The following is a 15,058-nucleotide window of genomic DNA, read 5'->3' as shown; positions in this document are numbered from 1 at the left end:
CGTTGTGTCCGTTCTGCTTCTTTCCTCAGCCGTTTGGGCGCTCTCGGGATTTTGCCTTCCTGATAACCACCGCTAATTGTGTACAATTCGATGCAATTACAGTTGAATAGGAAATTAGAACGAACATTGAAAAATAATAGTCTCGGACACATCTTCAACATCAGCTTCTCACAAAACATAGGACCAAATTGTTTTCAGATCATTATCGGTAACTAAGCGTAATAAACAAAACCTTAATTCTACATCTGTAAAATATACGTTAATATATATATATATATATATATATATATATATATATATATATATATATATATATATATATATATATATATTGATAGGGAAAGTAAAGGGAAAGAAATAGGCTAAGGTAAATAATCCTACATAGTAAGTTAGAAATAAAAATGAACATTTCATTACAAGCCTAATTATCGTCTAAGCCAGCAGCTATCAAACACTGTAAACAGTTTATGCTTTGACTACTGTGTGTTCATTACGGGGTAGCGCCATAAAGCACATAACACGCAATGAACCAGTACTATTACAGCTAACGAAGGTCGGTGTTGTTCCTGGTACGTCATCGCAATGTTATTCCATATGACTTTGTTATTAATAACATTTGTTTTAAAAGAAAAAAAAAAGGAACATATGATAGAAGATAGTTGTCTTGATAAGTATTTATTTAGAAGTTTACTGTTTAACCGAAGAGTGGAATTATTATGTTTTGAATATACGATATACTTTTATGCTGTCATTATGCATTATGTATATTGAATATTTATGATGATAATAATGCTAATAGGAATAATGAAGATAATGATAATACCGATAAATTTCTTATCATTTAGGTGGGGGGTTAGTCGGTGGGCACAGAATTGCGATGAAATCACCGGGATGCAACAATATTAATAATTATAGTAATGATGATAATATTAATAATTAGAACAATAATATGTAATAGTAACATAAGTTATTAATTGTTGAAAGGTAATAAATAGAAATTAGAATAATAGTAATTACTATTGAAATTTGCCTCTTAAAATTATGAATATACAACGTAATGGAAGCAATTGAAAAGGGGGTGTATTTTTCATTAGTGGTAGGCGTGGTTATTGTTTGTATATATAGTACACATAGTACACAGAGAAATTTCCCATATTGTATAAATGTTAATTATGGTTTCTACACATCGTAACGTTATCAACAAAAACAGCCCGAAATTATTATTTAAAGAAAAAGAGCCTGATTTCCAAAAGGTTAAATTCGAGGCACTGCAGAGACGCCTTATAGGCTTACGAGAGCAGAAGGTTCTGGCATTTTGATTGGCTGGAGCAAACTCTCCCAGCCAATCAGAACGCTCGATTCTACCCTCCTAAACCTAGATGTACAGTAAGCGGGCATCTCCGCCAGTGATTCGAAACAGGGAAATTAAGCCCTTATTGCCTCGGTTTATTAGAACGAATATCACTTGTCACAGTTCCAGTCGCTCACAGCCATATCAACTTATTTTTTTTATTATTTGTTTACTTACAAAGACAGCCATGTTTGTTTGTTTTTTTTCTTGTTTTAGTTTTATGTATTAACTATCAATCATTTTCCCAGCGACTCATACGTACTAGACTTTCAATATGACTAGATTTATGGCCGTTAGTTTCCTAAAAAAAAAAAAAAAAAAAAAAAAAAAAAAAAAAAAAAAAAAAAAAGAGAATAATTACAACTCAATCTTATTTGATTTAAGTATTGATTGGCACTGACAGTATGTCGGATACACGTTTATCAAAATATTAGTTTATCAAATTTCACATTTTTCTTTGTTAGAATTTTCCTCATATTTCCGCTATCCTATTCATTTCTTTCTCTCTCTCTTCCTCTATTTATTTAACTTATCCATCCCAGAGTATTCACCAAATTTATTTTAGTTTCCTACCCAAACCCAAAAGATACTAACATCTATCACTAAAGTTATATATATATATAACACCTTGGTGTCAGTCGACACTTATAGATTTTTAAAAAGATTAGACAAAATAATATCGAAGTCTTATAACAGTGACGTCCTTTGGTATTGTCATTTTTAAAAAAAAATCCATAGCATCGTATTGAATTAAGAGACAAATAATTGGGGTAAAAATACGTTTAACTTTCTACGAGATATAATTATTACCAATGACGCTGCACCTTCACCTGTTATATAGTGACAGATAATCACCTGTTACATAGTGACAGATAATCACCTGTTACATAGTGACAGAAAATCACCTGTTGCATACAGATAATCGCGTGTTACATAGTAACAGAAAATCACCTGTTATATAATGACAGATAATCACCTGTTATATATAGATAATCACCTGTTGCATACAGATAATCACCTGTTACATAGTGACAAATAATTGCCTGTTACATAGTGACAGAAAATCACCTGTTGCGTACAGATAATCACCTGTTACATAGTGACAGAAAATCACCTGTTACTTGCAGATAATCACCTGTTACATAGTGACAGAAAATCACCTGTTACATAGTGACAGAAAATCACCTGTTACATAGTGACAAATAACAGCCATCCACTACCAATGAACGCCAAAGTTAACCTGCGAATGAATTACATAAAGACTTAATCCTCTAACTGTTCTTCCTGTCTAAAATCCACACCATGCAACAACACCATTGGTTATTTTTTTCTCTTTTTTTATGTATTTTTGTGCGAGGATTAATCAAGTGTTGCGCTTTTTGACTGTGCGTTTAGTTTACATTTATATATTTCAGTTTAGTTTACATTTATATATTTCATCGCTATTCAAGAACGCCCACTCGGGACTCTGCTCTGCCAGTCGGTTTCCAAATTGGCTTGATTAGGAAATGTAATAGTTATGTAATGGAGGAAAGGAAAATGGGAAGGTGGGTATAGTATGAGATAGAATAGCTTTTTTTGTGTGTGTATTATCTCAGGCGCCTGAGACCCTAATCTTGACCAGTACTTCCATTTCTTAAAGTTGTTCAAAAAGATTTCACAAGCAGAGTCAAGAGTGGGCAACTTGGCAGATGTAAATCTTAGCCTTAAATATCATCGAACTATTTTTCTATTTCTATTACATCTTATTCACAAACTCATTCTATAAACCTTACAATATCAAACAAGACCTACATATTAAATGCTCATTGACAACAGAGCCTAAGGTATTTCTCATCTGCGGGTAAGAACTAAATCAAGGAAACCATTATGTATTTTGGATGATAAATAAAACATTGAAAGCTTATAGCGAGGGAGGGGATTGAAACTGTAGTACTGTTTAGAAATTTGGCACCATTAGAACGTCTTCCAGTTGGCACTCCTGAGATTTTAAATAGTCCAGTGGACGCCCCTGGCTTGATAGGAGCGTCCAGTGAATCTCCTTCTGCAGGAGCATCAAGTGGACATCTCTAACTGGAACGGAATTTCTTTTGTTGTTTGAATTGATAAAAGAGGGGGGTGTTTTATTTTGCAAGGGGGGAGAAACTGCTGTCTTAAGTTTCTTTTGGCTTCGGTTACTAAGTCTTCTCTTTTGGGGGGATCTCGTATACTGTGACTGGGTGGTCTCAAAAGTTTGACTGGTCAATGCACCGCCAAAAAAACTTTTTCAGGGACTACCCCATATAATGCATCCTGTGACAACCCCCCTCTTTTATCAGCTCTTACTGAAACTGGGACTTTAAAAAAAAAATAAAAGAAGGGTGCTCCACTATTTAATTATACTACACTATTATTTTCCCATGTGTTAAGTACGTAAAGCTATGCACTAAGCCTAAGAGTTGATTTTTTTAACATCAAGGTTCTTTTTGTGAATCTAGCCATACACTTCTATCGTGGGTTTAAAGGCACAGTTAAATACTAATAAAACTCCATGGAGGTTCTTTATCTAACACTTTTTTTTTTTTAAATAGAAATTCCTTAGCATTATCAGGCACGCCACTTTTCCACTTACGATCTCTTTCAAACAGTAAATCTTACGACAAAAAAAAAGTCATTAAAGGATCTAGATAATTCGGATACCAGATATAGTTCCCACTCATTCCATTATTCGTTCGTCTCTTTCGAAACTTTACCGAAAGGACCAAAACGCCGAAAACCAGCGATTTGGTTCCCCCCAAGCACCTGCGACTGACGATGGTCACTTTCTTTCCATGCCTGTCAATCATCATCCAGCACGCTGTCTGATATCCATTATTTATAATGCAATTAGTTTGTGGGAATTAATAGCAGAGCCGATTGACTCTATGGAGCTTTATTGGAATCATATGTAATGTATCTAATGTTGATTGCTTTCTCCAACGCGTCACGTGATTAGGGATGTCCATCATAAGAGGCGGGGGGAAAATTTACGGTCTCATTCCGTAGAATTAAAGGGACTTGTTCGGAGGTTTGTGGTGAGTTTGATTTTCTTTGGAAAGGGAATGCATTTTGTTTTTATTTATTATTTATTTATTTTTTTTTTTTGCCAATCGTTGACTAGAAATTTTTTTCGAAGGAGCGGCCTGGTTGAAAAAGGGAGGTAAAGTTAACTTTTTTGAAGTAAAGGGTGCCTTTCTATTTAATTCCTCTGGTACTGTGCTTAGGGCTGACGAATGGTAAAAATAAAACTTAAAATACCAATTGGGTTTTGCCATTGAATAAGAAAAGTTGATAAGAGACTGATATCCACATTATGCGTTGCAATGGTTTCCGTATAGTTAGATTCACAAAAGGTGTATTTTTTTCCCATTTTTTAAAATTAGTAGTTTTGCGTTTTAAAGATTTCCTTACGTCGCTAAAGGAAGGTTTGCGAAAACATTGACCGTCACCTGTGGATAAACATCTCGCTTTGATAACGACGCCGTAAGGCTGGTTTTCCTATAGATCTGTATATGAAAAAGAGCCTTAGAGGCCATAGCGAAAGCTTAAGATTCTCCATGCCGTCGATGTTCTCGCAAATGGTTAGATTAATGTCATTAACTTGAAATTACGTCATTAACTTATCCCATGATAATCATACTAGGATCTCTTAGTTCTTAACAAATTAATAGCTATTTATATATTTATATGTTTTTTTACATTTTATTTTTTACCCCTAGATTGCTCCTCACGACATTCTCAGTCTGTGCTCTTAATTCCTATATATGTATATATATCAAACACACGCACACTTATGATTTCAATAAAAAAAAAATCGAGAGATTTTTAATTGGTTTTTGGGGTGAAATTTTCAATCACAATTGAATTCAAAAGTTTCTAAAATTTAAGCAGAAAAAGTCATACCTTTTATTTTTTTTTTCACTCATACTCATCAATCTTCACTCCCCCCCACACCCCCCTCAAACTAGTAGTCTATATCAAACACATTATAACTTCATTTGACTCCCAACTCTACATGTTTATCGCAGAATGTCGACCGTGAAATGGAAAATAGAATAATTGAAATTGTTGAATTTCTCTCCTGTTTTATGGCGGTTTTGCTCGAGTTATTGTCATCGCGTTACTTCGCTTTGATTGGACGTGTGTGTTCATTCAATTATATCGCATTTGCTGTTTTGAAATATGCAAATATAGAAATGTATCAGTGTGTGTACATACATATAATTATATTGTGTTCACTCAATTAGGTTATATTTGTCCTTTTAAAATTTGCAGATATAGCAATGTATCAGTGTGTCTACATAAGTATAGTATATATATATATATATATATATATATATATATATATATATATATATATATATATATATATATATATATTATATATATATATATATGTGTGTGTGTGTGTGTGTGTGGATGTATGTGTGTAAGCATATGTTTTCGATTTTCCTCCTCGAGGTTTCTGATATTCTATTTCTCGTTTCATGGTCATAGGCGATTTCAGTCTATTACTATAAGATAGCCTCTTTAGTTTTACTCCTTTGCAGGGGAACCTAACCAGTTGACTTAAAAATTATCCCACTATTGTATATCACTTTCTAAGCTTTCCCAACGTTTCAATTTGTTATCATAAAACAAAGTACTTCGGCTTAATTTCTCTTTACGAACTGTATCTCGTTACATTGCTAAATTCTCTTTCTCTCTTGTCTTTAAAGCAAATTCTCTCCAACTTTCTCCTCGCCTTACTTAGTCTAGTTAGTGCCTTAAGAAGGTAGAACGGGAAATACGTAATATACACCGGGCAAACTATCAAATACTTTCTTTAAATTTCAGCTTTTCAGGAAATCGAAATGTTCAGTTTGTAACTAAACGCATCCGTTTTTTTGGTTTTAATCGAATGTATTAATTTCGATACCTGTATTGTTTATTTATTATTATGTATTTTAGATTTCCAATAATATCGTTTGATAATTTGCATTGATCAGATTAAAGACTACAGAATAAAGTGTGTCCTATTACAAGATTCTATATTAATTGTCTTGGTTCATACTCCTTGATGCGATCACTTGACATCACAGCAGACAACCACTTTAGGATGAATGACTTAAGATGACTTCTTTATATTTCTAAAGATAGAATTTGACCAAAGGGTATCAACCAAAGCGGAAATATATATTTTGACACGGGTCATCACAACAGCTCTGTTTGAATCAACAGTTAGTCAAAGAACAGGTTTATACGCAAGTTCGATAAAAGTAGCAGTGAAGTTAATTTTAATGGGATTTTGATGCAGCCCTGTAAAAGTAGCAGTGAAGTTATTAGGAATAGGATCTTCATGCAGCCTGGTAAAAGTAGCTGTGAAGTTATTAGGAATAGGATCTTCATGCAGCCCGGCAAAAGTAGCATTGAAGTTAATAGTAATAGGATCTTGTCTATACTGCCTGGTAAAAGTAGCATTGAAGTTAATAGTAATAGGATCTTGTTCGATGCTGCTTTGTAAAAGTAGCAGTGAAGTTAATAGTAATAGGATCTTGTTCGATGCTGCCTGGTAAAAGTAGCAGTGAAGTTAATAGTAATAGGATCTTGTTCGATGCTGCTTTGTAAAAGTAGCAGTGAAGTTGATAGTAATATGATCCTGTGGAAAAGTTTCATTTATAGACTGAGAAGGAGAATCACATTGGAAATAGCTGTATGAAGATAAAGTAGTAGTAGCAGCTGTTGTAGAAATATAAAGGAAAACTTGAGTAGTGAGAATAAAGGTAGTAATAGTAGAAGTAGTTGTGAAAATAGTATCGGGCTTGCGTATAAACTTGTCTGTAGTTCTCCTTTCACCTCCTACTGCTTTTCTTACTATCACATATTTGTACTGATAGGGTCAACACAGCCACCTAAAGTAAGCCCTTCTTACATCCTCCAAAACTCTAAAAACGTTCTCAAGCTGCCCCCATTAACGATACCTTCTATCAATACATTGCAATATTTGATCTCATTTATTCATAATTTTGTTCTCTTACAAAGTAATTGCATCCGGTAAAATTATTATTCAATTACTGACCGAAGGATATTCTTATAATTAATGTTTTTGTATTTTTTTTAGATTTAGAGAATTAGCTTTTTCAACATTCATTGGAGATTTTTCTCACTCAGAATAATTTCATGACTAAATATTTGTATGATATTGATTGATAGCTTTCCAGATCTTCAACATATTTTTGTGATGATAAACTCTTATTTGAAATCCTACCGTCAAGTCCAACTTATCCATTAACAAAGAGTATCACCTCATCAGTTCAACTTATCCATTTACAAGGAGTATCACCTCATTAGGGCATTATGTACAGGATACCTTTCCCAAATCTTTTAAGCATAAGTTAAATCAAAGATCTAGTCTTAATCCTAAATCTATTTCCTACGTGAAATTTGTTCTTAATTCCAAAATTTCCAAACGTCTTGAAAACAAGATACATATTAAGACCAGCTCAAATGACCCCTTCCCACCTGCGCCAAAGACCAATCTTCTGCTTCTTGCTTACGGAATTTCGTCCTTATGAATGTGCGAGAAAGGATCATGGAAACCGATCTGATGTCACTCGAGAGTAACTCTTAAAATTGTTGGTTTTTTTGTTTGTTTGTACTTGGCAAATAACTGTCCTTTATATCTGTCCTTTGTCACCCGTGGAGTTAATTGCGATCTCGATCCTATGCTTTGTCTCTCTCTCTCTCTGAGAAGTAAAAGTTTGTCTTTTAAGGTATTATTTTTCATTCACAGTCTCTTTCTGCATGTGGGAATATTATTATTATTTATTATTATTATTTTTTTTTTTTTTGAAAAAAGAAAAAAATGTACAAGTATATTGTGAAACATTTACTTATATATATACAGTACATATAGCCTCAGTAATTTTATACTATTTTCAGAATAGCATGTAGCCTCAAATATGAATGATTGGACCTGATTAAATAGCCTCGACATATTAATCCAATTAATAACGATTAAGTCAATGAAAAATTAAGTGTATCATTCATATGAAAAATGCAAACAATAGCGCATCAAACTCGTTCCCCTGTCATGAGATGTTTAATTAGCCTCATTAATGGTAGCCTCTCGGAAACCTAGTTGAAAGTCAGGTGAAGTGATAACGATCTTTTGAAATACTGTACTATTACTGCCCTCTCGGCTTCATTCCCCTACCCATCCCCATCCCTTCCCCAATAACCACCCAAAATCCCCGCCCAAAACATCACAGTTGTATTTGTCTCGGTATCCGCGCCCTCCGCCCGCACCTTCACAGCATACTTTGATTTATTTTTTTATTTAAAGAATTTTTGGAATGTACTGAAGTGTCTTCCGGACAGACAGGTGAAACAGTTACACGTCTCCTCATGGGGAAAAGCACAAGACATGAACTGAGGAGACGTCTATCATACACCTTTTTTATCTATTTTTATTTATTTTTTTCGTCTGATGCTTAGTCACTTGAGTGCATTCCCCTTTCTCTCTCTCTCTCTCTCTCTCTCTCTCTCTCTCTCTCTCTCTCTCTCTCTCTCTCTCTCTCTCTCTCTCTCTCTCTCTCTCTCCTTAAACGATAAAAAACTCCCTTAATGGTAAAATTCCCTTAAAAATACGTTGTGAACAGTGGAACGATGTAGCACCGAGCATCTTTCAAATGTGAATAGAATAGATAAATGAAAATGTTCCTATTGATATCAAGATCTTCATTTCCTCTTTTTTTATTAATTTTAGACGTTTGCCATCATCCCACACCCTTCAATCTTGCATCTGTTGCCTCTTGTTCTACCTTAGGCCCTATGGTCAAAATAGGCGGCGTTTGCCTTTTTTTTTTTTTCTTTATATGGTTAAATATAAATATTAATTTTTTCTTTTATCTAATATCACTTGATGCTTATGGACTATGAGAAGATCGTTGTATATCATTGGGCGAATAATGAACTGAGGTGTGCATGTCCCTTTTAATATTGTATATTACTGGATTCATTTAATCATTATTATGACAAGTCATGACATAAATGCGGTTGAACGTAAACATTACCTTCTCAATAATGAGAGGAAAGTGGTCATCATTTCCGCGAAATAAGATTATGTAAAAATGATAATTAGAAAAAACTTATGTTATTTAACAACTATTACCGCGCTATCCTGGATACTCCTCATCCTTGCGCATGCGTTAAAAATACACTGTACAAATACAGTAAGATACAAATAGTGTATGCAATACAAGTAGGTAAAAAAAACAATATGAAATTCCTGCGGTGGTCACGTGGCTAGAGCCACGTAGTCTCACAATAAATCCTAGATCAAAATCGCACTCTTAGAATAGACCTTAATTCTCTCTCTCTCTCTCTCTCTCTCTCTCTCTCTCTCTCTCTCTCTCTCTCTCTCTCTCTCTCTCACCTCGATCCAGCGCTCCAACTGCTACTACTGCTTGCGGCTGCTGTTGTAATCCGCTGCTGGTCATGGAAGTCTGGAAGTCTGAAATCCTTCCAGGAACAAACGGAAAGACGATTTGTGAAAGTAAATACTGATTTGAAACATTCTATGGGTCTTTATGCCAAAAATTGCAAACTTTGATAAGATTAAAACGCAAATATCTAAAACATTCTGTCTCCCGTGACCAGCTTCTATCGAGGTGAGCAGACGATGTTGTAGAAGTTTTTTTTTTTTATGTTATATAGAGTTGTGGATTATCTCCTTGGATATCTGTTCCTCTTCACAGCACAGATTTAAAAAAAAAAAGTAAGTAAAGTAAAAGAAACCATTTTCTTTCAAGGCACGAGAGGAAACACGTTCGTAAGGACATCACGCTTAAACAACTAAAGAAAGGGGGCAGACGTGGTTTAAAGGCCGTTCATGAATGGCAGAGGCAAGGGACAGTGACATTGCCCTATCGAGCAGGACAATGCCCAAGACTGACCATACATACATATGACCAGCGCCCAGGCCTCCTCTCCACTCAAGCTAGGACCGAGGAGGGCCAGGCAATGGCTGCTGATGTCTCAGCAGATAGACCTATAGGCTCCCCAAAACCCCCCCATCCTTAGCTCACAAGGATGGCGAGGTTGCAGCGACCAAAGGAACTAACGAGTTTGAGCGGAACTCGAAACTCAGTTTGGCGTTCACCAGTCAGGGACGTTACCACATCGGCCATCATGGGATTAAGTATGAAAAAAAGAAGAGAAAAACATATTCTACCATTGGAAGTTTCTCTCAACCTAGTATAACGGAACGCTAAACACAAATGGCCATTATTACTGGTAAAAGCTATCACAGGGAATGTTATTTATTAGGACTTACCGCCTATAGAAAGCTACTATTACAGTCTTGAAGGGGACGGTAGTTAAATAAGGAGGAATGTCACGAATGATTAAATACGAGACAAAAAAAAGAAGTAAGGTTCCTAAATAGCGGATTAAAGCAGGGTAATATATAAACTTAATTTATACATAAACTACGTAAATGAGGTTGTTATAAGCTATGAATGGTATAAAAGCTAACCTATTCTCTGTCTCTCTCTCTATTCGGTTCCCTTCTATTACGGATGAATGGTATCAACCCAGAAGCCATCGACAAAAAGCCCAAGTAGAGATTTGCGTATACACCATCCAGTTTAGGGTGTTCATAAAACCTAGTTCCTTACACCTAACATAATGTGAATACCAACCTTACTGACTGAGGACGGTTAGCACTATCATGCCCCCCTTGTAATATTATCCCTCCCAAAAAATCTAGTGTGGATCCATATAGTAAAATTGTGATTATGTTCTAGGCATATTATTCCCGTTTAGATTGTAATTTAATACCCTATTTACATCCAGTAATCCATCAACAGTATTTCTTGTCCACACAGTAGAATGGCATGCTAACTACTCCTAAGGAGAAATTCCAAGATGAAGCGTGAACTTCATAAACTAGACTCCTATTTCGAGCTATCAAAATCCTCGTTGGGAATGAGAGGTAGAGGAACAAGATTTAGGAAATTTGGTTACAACGCAGTTACCAAGGAAAGGACACATTTCTACCGGAAGGAAGTTTTAAGTACTAGCAAATCTAATAGGAAAAAAACTAACACTGGCCAAACATCAAGCTGGAAAAAGACGAGCTTCATAAACCTTACCACTGTGTGCTGATCAATCTGAGTTTTTGATTTCCAGTTGAATGTTTTTTTTTGAGTTTTTTTAATATCTTCACAGTCTGACTAGCGAGATATGCCATCCTCCATACACTGCTTCATGCTATTTTCCTCTGCAGAAATTTTCACCAGCAACGCTGTTTGCTCTATCATCTCCCAACGCTTAAGATTTTGTCGTCTTTACACTAACTCTGGCCTAAACCTACACAGACACATTACATTGCCTCTCACTCTTTCTCATTGTCCTAAACTTAGAGCAAAAAAATAACAACTTAAATGAACACTGAAGACATTACGACGGAACGCGTTTCCTCTTGTGCCAAAAAGAACCATTAATCTTAACCCTCTGACCTTAGCTGTACGTGATAGGTTACCTTAGCATCGCTTGTTGAAAAGCCTGCGTGATCTCAACTTTTTTTTTTTACGTTTTTTAAATGATTTTTTTCTTAAAAGCTACATCCTTTGAGAAAGCCACTCGCTTCGTATTGTAGAGAACGTGCTCCTTCATTAGGTTTTTTAATTATTGTGCTGACATTTATTTTATGTCTGTGTGTGTATGTGTATTTATGTATGTGTGTGTGTGGTGTATATGTAAGTATGTGTGTGTGTATATATATATATATATATATATATATATATATATATATATATATATATATATATATATATAAATGTAATAGGAATTAATGAACTTAATGAATGGTCATTTTAGAAGTTACTCTACAAACTAATCGTAGGCAAAGTTGATGAATGAAAGTTCCTACTAATCAATATAAATTAGAACCTACGAAGAATTGAGTTTCGTTATTTGTTTCATGACCCAATGAAGGCGCAGCTCTGCTCGAAACGAACTCGCATTAATCAAGGACTCTTAGTTTATTAGTGAAGCAATTAGGTCTCAATTTTTGTATCCATTCCTACTGGCCTTTGAAACGCCCGGAAATTGACCACATTCCTCTTTAAGAATTTCTTCGCGTTACAAAACCCGAAGTTCTGAAGGAGTGTCGACAGACTTCCGGCTGGAAGAGCAGCCTCTCAGAATGTATAGCAGAAGAGATTTTATAGGAGATAAAAGCAGATTGAGAATATAGTAAATAAAGGGAAAAAGTTATCTATACTCAAATTTTTTTTTAATGAGGTGCATTTGCACTGACTCGTAAGGTTGCCCCTTTAGCTCGGAAATGTTTCCTACTAGCTGGTTGGTTAGAATGATTTTGTCCAACCAATCAGCTAGTAGGAAACTTTTCCGAGCTAAAAGGGCACCCGTGCGAGTCGGTGCAAATGCGCCTCATTTAAAAAAAATATTATAGTATCTTTTATGTTCGCTATGTACAGCACAGCCTGGCGGTAGAAAATTATAATAATGCGTCACCGAATTCAATGGAAAATCACTGGGCATTAATGTCTGGCAAGTCATCTTAGATTTCGTCGGCTTGTTTTCAAGAATTCTCTCCTGCTTTCTCTCTCACTTTTCTCTGTCTCTTTCATTCGTCTTCTACGTAGTCCTTTGTGCAAGCTCTCGTAGCCACCCAAGAAGTCGCTCGACTTTTAAGCACACTGATGGTATTCCGACATTTTTTTGCTATGTCTTTGAACACTGAACAGATCGATTTTCAAAGAAATTCTCCCTGCTCTTTGATGTTCTCATCCCAGGTATCATCCCCTCTCTCTCTCTCTCTCTCTCTCTCTCTCTCTCTCTCTCTCTCTCTCTCTCTCTCTCTCTCTCTCTCTCTCTCTCTCTCATCAAACTACCTACTGTCATAATATTCAACAACCTCAGTCAATCGCAAGTCTTAAGAACCCCAATTTTTTTTTGGATTTTTTCTATTTTTTTTAACTGTTATGTTTTCTCTCTCTTTATCTCTCTCTCTATGGAGAAAGGGGCCTTAAAGAACTGCTCACACATACATGCATTCTAACCTTTGACCTTGCATTTAACCTTTCATTGACCTTTCCTGGGACCAACAACTTGAAGTGTTATGTTTATTTTGTAATATACGTTTCTTTGGTGTACTGGCCGTTTATGGTTTTATAGAGTTCAAGTTGAAACTAATGAAAAATTTCATATAGGAAGAGTTTGCAGATAGAAGAATTTAATACTTGTGGATATGGTGGATAAGAGGATGAATGGAAAGATAACAAGATAAGAAAGGTGTTTTGAGTTGTGTTTATATTTGTGTTATTGGTGTATTTTGACCCTTGAGCAAACTACAAACTTCCACTCATTTGTCAAGCTCGTCTTTCCCTCCTTGCGCGCCCACCGGCACGCCCCCCCCCCTTTAAAAAAAATCAACTTTCACCACTTACTGTAAGGGATATCGTAAGGGGACACATCTCCCACCTCGATCATTCAAGATAGAATTCCATTTGTGAGAAGGGGAGAGTTACTCTTATCACCATCTTCATCATCATCATCATCATCATCATCATCATCTTCACCATCTGTCTGAAGAAGCACTTGTCGAGGTACCGTCACTCTTTATACCCAGTGATTTTATCACGAATCTTGTAGTGATCTAAATTCTTAGCAGCTATGCAAGTATTAGAGTTGCCTTAAGTCTCACACATCCTAGCGTGTGTGCGTGAGTGCGTGAATGAATCTGTTTACAATGTTTGCAGTCTTAATGATAAGTAGTACCGTCTGTGAAGGTGTAAATTATAAATGTGTGTATTTATTATCTGTAACAAGTAACCTACATGGGTTTCAGTTTAAAGCCTTCTAGTTTGTCTTAGTGATGTTTTCTTGGAAATCTTTCCGGAGGCTTATCAACTATTATCTTGGTGGCTTAAAAAATGTTAAAACAAAATGAATAGGAATTGAAAAGGAGCATCATTTTTATAAGTCCAGGAGTCCATTTTTTACAAAGTTGAAACGAAAAGAACACGAAAGATAGCCAGAACTCGTCCGACTTAGAAAAATAATGCAGATATGCCTTTAATCTTATATCAAATTGACTTTGAAAGCTAATTCAAAGCGAAATAAGGGTTGGAGATAGAAATTATTTGTAAGATAAACACAGGTAATTAACGTCAATGGAAGACAATTATGAAGGGTTGAATTTTTATGTTTTAATGAAGAAAACACTAGTGGACATTTCACATCGATTTTAAGGGAAAAGTGCAATATATTTAATCCTATAGATAAGAAAACCTACATTTTTGCAAGGTTGACAGTTGAACTAAATCCTTGAAGTTTTTAGAAATATACTATATTAAAGTATCTTAGCCCTATAAGTGTGTGAAAACTGGTTATAAAAGCATAATAGGTGTGTGTGTCTTTAGACTAAAACTATAATAATGTGAGTGTTGAGTGCCAAGTGGGTTTGACAAAACCCCCTCTCTCTCTCTCTTTCTCTTAAGGAAAAAAAAAGAAATATACATACATATAGAATTAAATTCTCCTTTTGCTCACCATAGTCCCCTTTGTACTTACTTATGCCGCGTGTGCGCCATTACCGGTTAATAAAGATACAATATATTAATTCTGTATTATTTTTTTTTTAGTTGTCATTAGGTTACACCCACAGCCAGCCCCTCT

General features: G+C 35.2%; 1 long non-coding RNA gene across 1 annotated transcript; it reads right to left on the bottom strand.

The window, feature by feature from the left end:
* Positions 1-634: 634 nt before the first annotated feature.
* Positions 635-5,721, bottom strand: LOC137615437 (uncharacterized). The gene is made up of 2 exons (XR_011039239.1): positions 2,512-5,721; positions 635-2,369 (listed from the first exon to the last, which is right to left on the bottom strand). It is a non-coding gene; the product is annotated as an uncharacterized lncRNA (long non-coding RNA).
* Positions 5,722-15,058: the final 9,337 nt, after the last annotated feature.

The sequence above is a fragment of the Palaemon carinicauda genome, chromosome 21, assembly GCF_036898095.1.
Source record: "Palaemon carinicauda isolate YSFRI2023 chromosome 21, ASM3689809v2, whole genome shotgun sequence".
In the NCBI taxonomy this organism is placed as follows: Eukaryota; Metazoa; Arthropoda; class Malacostraca; order Decapoda; family Palaemonidae; genus Palaemon; species Palaemon carinicauda.
This window is presented reverse-complemented; position numbering and strand designations above follow the sequence as displayed.